Source organism: Alligator sinensis, unplaced genomic scaffold (genome assembly GCF_000455745.1).
Source record: "Alligator sinensis unplaced genomic scaffold, ASM45574v1 scaffold309_2, whole genome shotgun sequence".
NCBI lineage: Eukaryota > Metazoa > Chordata > Crocodylia > Alligatoridae > Alligator > Alligator sinensis.
In genome coordinates, this window is record NW_005842231.1 from 1,212,553 (window position 1) to 1,218,246 (window position 5,694).

General features: G+C 45.2%; 1 long non-coding RNA gene across 1 annotated transcript in view; it reads left to right on the plus strand.

Annotated features, from left to right (window-relative positions):
* Positions 1-1,720: 1,720 nt before the first annotated feature.
* The window catches only part of LOC102382643, a 63,574-nt gene continuing 59,600 nt past the window's right edge, over positions 1,721-5,694 (plus strand). The window contains exon 1 of the long non-coding RNA XR_324274.2: positions 1,721-2,052. This is a non-coding gene — a long non-coding RNA (uncharacterized LOC102382643). The remainder of the gene's footprint in view (positions 2,053-5,694) is intronic.

A 5,694-nucleotide genomic window follows, 5' to 3' on the forward strand; every position in this document is an offset into this window, starting at 1 on the left:
GCAAGCAAGAGGGAACTTTGTGTCCCAGGAAGAAGGCAGGCCTGGAAGGAAGGAAGGAACCCTGGTTTTTGACCCCAGCTTCCAGTACTGTTTATGTATTTTACCCAGCAACTCTTTAATTCCAAATAAAACGCATACACTGATGTATATTTGTTTATCTGGAGTAATGTAACTGTAAGGCATGGCACTAATCTAAACACATTTTAGGAATGGGACAGGATCTGGCCTAATGGAGTTGTATCCGTACAAGCCATGGAGGGAATGGAGAAGGGCATTTCTCTGTGGCTGTAAAGGACAGGACTAGGACCAATGGACTCAAGCTGCAGCAGGAGAAATTTAGGCTAAAGATTAGGAGGAACTTCCCGACTATGAAAGTGGTCAAGCGTTGTAACAGGCTAGGTAGAGAAGCTGTGGAATCTCCATCCCTGGAAACTTTTAGGTGAGACAAAAGCTTGGCTTGGGATAGTTTAGTCAGGGATGATCCTGTCTCGAGCAGGAGGGTGGAGTAGATGACCTTATGAGGGCCCTTCCAGCCTTACTTTCCTATGATCCTAAGTGATGGAGGGCTCTGGCCTGTAGTATACAGGGTGATCTGAAAACAAATTGATCAACACATCCACTCCACCTTCCTGTGTGGTGAGAGGTGTCATAGGAAAACTGTGATTTAAGGAGGGATTTGATAGAGTCAACTCTTGTCCTTTAAGGCAGGAAGGTAATTGAGAGAAGACTGGAGACTGCAAGTATTGCTCTCATATGAGTTTTCTTTTTCTGAAAAAAAAAAATCAGAGACCTTAAAATTTGCTACTACCACTCCATCACTTCCAACACAAACCCATATTCCTTTCTGATAGGGATTCTGGGTATAACTTCCAAGAGGTCCATCCCATATGAAGAAGTACAGTAATGAAGACTGGCTCTAGAAGGCTTTCCAAATAGTACAGTTTGGGCATCTAGTACAGTAACTAAAGTAGGGCAAGTGGGACACTAACCCCAGGTGCTGACTTAGAGGGGCACCAGTATGGCCCTGTCCCCCCAGGAGTCTTTATTATGGCAGGAGCAGCCTGGCTATAGAAGCTGGGCAGGCGCAGCTCTGCACCTGGCAGTATATCTGTGCATGTGCATCCCTGTGTGTGTGTAATTATGTCCCACTAGGGAACTTTCCCATAGGAGTGTGGGGCTGTGTACCTGTTGTACTAGGTGCAACATCTGGTGAGCAAGCCTGTGCTACTATGGCAGCAGCAGGAGCAGCTCCTGCTCAAGTGAGGAGAGCCCCAGCAGATAAGATTCCTCTCCCTCTTCTCATCTTTCCCCACCTGCCTCCCCTCTGCTCCCAGTGGTCAACATAATTCCCTCCCTTCCTCCTACCCAGCACTGAAAGACTTTGCTATGCCTCTGTGGGCACCTATTCCAGTCCCTCAAGGGAGGGGGTTTCAGGCAAGCAGAGCTATTTATACATTTTTCTCAGCATTTTGGTAATGCAAAATGAATAAACAACATTAGAAACATGGACTCATTACCATCCACTGTGAAAAGAGCAAGATTACATACCCCAAGAAGTCCCCTGGCCAGAGGAGTCTGCCAAGCGCAAGTGGCATGGCTATACTGCAGAAAGACCTCCCAATCCTTCCCGGCATCGCCTTATCAGCTCGCCGGGTGAATCGAATTGGGTTAATTAAGCCGCCAGGAGGTATTTCCGGGGTGGCACACCAGGATGAGGAGAGGAGGTGAAGGCAAGAGATGGGAACAGCAGTGAGGGTGAATACCTATCTGCCGCCCAAGACTGAAGTCTCCAGGAAGGGGACTTAAGACCTACTGGGTCTTCAGAGCTCAGAGGAGCTCAGAGAGAAGAAAAAAAAATGGTCCCGCATTAATTGGCTGCCGTGAGGGGTCAATTGAGCTGGCAGGGCACTAATTACTGAAAGAAAAAATAAACCCCAACAGAGCACTGGTTTGCGGCTTTGGCGAACCGGTGTATATACTTTGAAGTCAAGGAGGAGAGAGTCAGCACCAGAGACTCCTGCAGCAAGGGGAAGATTGCTGAACGGATGACAGGTTTAATTTTATTTTCCTTCGCGAAGAGGTTTGTTTTTTTGATGGAGAGCAGATTTAGGTTGGACATTAGAAAGAACTTCTTCACAGTAAGAGGTGTCAGAATCTGGAATGGGCTCCCAAGGGAGGTGGTGCTCTCCCCTATCTTGGGGGTCTTCAAGAGGAGACTGGACAAGCACCTAGCTGGGTTTATCTGACCCCTGCGCTCCTTCCTGCCCAGGGCAGGGGGTCAGACTCGATGACCTACTGAGGTCCCTATGAGGTAGTTAGCCATGTTAGTTTGAAGTCAGTGGGCACATCTACATGAGCTGTTTACTAATTAGTTTCCTAATTAGTGGAGCGGCCTAATTAGTTCCACAGAAAATGTCTGTGTCTACACATGTGGCCCTCTTAGGTCACAGTAAACTAATTAACTCTGCTGTAGATTAGTACTTGTAAACACAAGCACTATCCTACAACAATGTTTTTTGGCGTGCAGCAACACACATGTAGACATTGATGGGGCTGGCTGGGGCACAAGGGCTCTTCAGTGAGAAGGCTGCCCTAGCCAACCCCTCTGCAGCACACTGAGCCAGGTTGGAGTAGCCCCAGCCTGACGGGCTGACTCCCCGGGCTTCTCTGACTCAGCTCAACGAGTTGCAGTGGCTGCTATATGCGCCACTTTAGCACAATATGTGCCAGAGTTTATTGCATTGCATTAGTGTAGATGCACCCAGTCAGAACAAAGAGTAGATATGCACCTTTATTAACTAAGATATGTATAAAGAACACTCTGTATACATTTTACTTAGTCTACCCTGCCTTCTGAGTTATATCAGCGATATTTCAGACTCTTTTACCCATTCTAGACTGTTTTGATCCCTGTAATTGAGATCAGTCAAATTTGCCAAGTAACAGGAGGATACTGAACTTTTTCCTATTTAACTTTTCTCCTTCCGTACTTTCAGCTCTTTGGTTAATTACATCATCAGGTTTCTTTTGATAGTCATTAAAAGTTTGTAATCCTGACAAGACGCTTGTGTAGATATATGCTGTATTTCATTTATAGATCTTCTTATGATCAGTGTTAATTTGGTCATATTGACACTGGGTGGATATATGTGTAGGGACAGTGTTTTTTTAGAATTACAGTGAGTGTTAGTAGTTGCTAGGCCATTAGTACTTCTTTTTCAATTAGCCAACTGTAAAGTTGATGACAACTACTTAAGAATATTAAAAAGAAGCAGTATCAGTCACTTAAATGATCATCAGTGAAAACAAAATGACAAAACATGTCCTACCAACTTGCTGCTCAGCCATCTATCCTGACTTCTGCCTAACAAAAAGAGCCATGCTTTATCCTTCAGCTAGAGAGCTCTCCTTCCTGTAACTTACTCCACATATTTTTATCAACCTACAACTCATTCTGGTTCTTTCTGGTAAGTGGAGGACCAGGAATTCAATAATCAATCCACAGGGCTGAAAACCAATCCTTGCAGCACACCATTAAAAACACACCTAGTTAATGCGGGCGTGCGAAGCGGGCCCTATTCAATTTGGATTCGAATTCGGCCCGAATTAGGGACAGCAATTCAATTAATTGATTTGGATCACTGACCCTGATTTGATTTGGCCGAATTAAAATCTGAAGATTCGATGCTGATTCACAGAATCAGCAATTCGGGCACAGACACCGCTTTAAACGCTTTTTCTACATACCTTGAGGTACCAGCGCAGCCTGTGAACACTGCAGTGCTGGGGCGCATGGAGTGTCTCACAGGAGTGGGGGGGGGGCCCTCCACGTGCTCGGCAGTGAACCCGGAAGTGGACCAGAAGTAATTCCGGTCCAGTTCCGGGTCCGCCAAGGAGAGCACTGGGGGGGGCCCTGCAAGCCCCCGGCTTGGCGATTAGCTACAGGGGGACCCTGGGTGTCCCCTCCAGACCAAGGAGGCACCAGTCACCGAGCCTGGGGGCATGTCGGAGCCCCCTCAGCGTGCTCCCCGGCGGACCTGGAAGTAGACCAGAAGTGCTTCTGGTCCACTTCCAGGTCTGCTGCCGAGCGTGCTGGGGAGCCCCCTGGGCTCCTGTGGGACGCTCCAGCGTCTCAGCCTTCACGAGCCTCCTGCTGCCTAGAGGTAAGTAGAACAAACATTTAAAGCTGTGTCTATGTCCAAATCTCTCCGAATCAATTTGGAGGGTTCCAATTCGAATCGGAGACATTAAAGGGTTCTCTGATTCGATTCAGATTCGGAGATTTGGCCATCGGATCAAGCCAAATCTCCGCCAAATTGAATCGGGGACCAAAGCTTTGCACAGTCCTACTAGTTAATGATGATTCTGTTTATAATTACATTTTGCAAGCTATCATTAGGTAGTTTTTAATCCAAAGCCCAGAAATTAGGCAAGCATACCTGAGACAGTCTGAAAACAGGCTTGGGCAAGTGTTCAAGGCCATACTAAATGGCTACACTGCCAGATTTCTGGGCGTTGGCATGTGCTAAATGGAGTAAGTAGACAAGTGTGTCTCTTAGTGGTGCCTTGGGTTGCATCATGGAGGCAGAATGAGGCTTCTTCTGTAAGCTTTGCTCCTAGACCATAAGAAAGTATGTTGTTGGCCAGTTTACTATCGTGCCAAAAATACATAGAGATATCAGTATATTTCCGCCCAAAATTCTTAATAATAGCATAAATGTCTTAGGTTTCAGATAGGGGAAAATGAAAGCATTATTCACTTTGAGTCCAACTAAATTCCCTATTTACTATTTATGGGTCATACAAATATAAAGGTTTTTTTCAGATTCATATTTCTTACACAGAATAAAGTAAGCAGATGGAAGGTGTCTCAAAAATGAATATAATTGCTTTTGCTTTTTTTTTTTTTTTTCATGTAAATCAGCACATTACCTGTATGGCAAGGGACATCAAGATATTCGGACATGTACAAGCTGAGATTATCTTTAGGGAACATTCTGGTGTTGGTGATATGCCAAATGGAATATGACTGAAACAGTAACCTCATGTTCAAGAGAGTGATGGAGCCTCTGTTGTTCACATGTCCATACATTAGACATTACAATTCATTATATATTGAAAAGGGACCAGGATTTACTATGCAACACTTGCTTTGTTATAACTGTACAGGGAACCCCCGCTTAGCGCTCTTTATTGGTCCTGAAAAACCGAGCGTTAAGCAACATGAGAGTTAAGCAAAACCAAAAGTATTTGACGACCCGAGATGGCGACCTCAATTGTTTTTAATGATCCAAGATGGCGACCACAAGTGTTATAATGAAACTCGCTGAGTGCTAAGTACAATCAGGTGTTAATTTAAAATGAGCATTATAACAAAACAGCGCTAAGCAGAACAGCCTTAAATGGGGATTGCCTGTACAATGTCACTTGAAGGCAAATGGAAGCTAATATAACATAGTATATAGTCCTTAATGAAAGAGTAAATTACTGCAATTTAGGTTCCCTTACTATGAGATAAGGTTCCACTTACTACTGCATACACAGACAGAGAAGCTGATGCATAGTCAGTCACCGCTGTTTTCATAGATTTCATAGACATTAGGGCTGGAAGGGACCTCGGAAGATCATCGAGTCCAGCCCCCTGCCCAAAGGGCAGGAAGTCAGCTGGGGTCATAGGATCCCAGCAAGATGAGC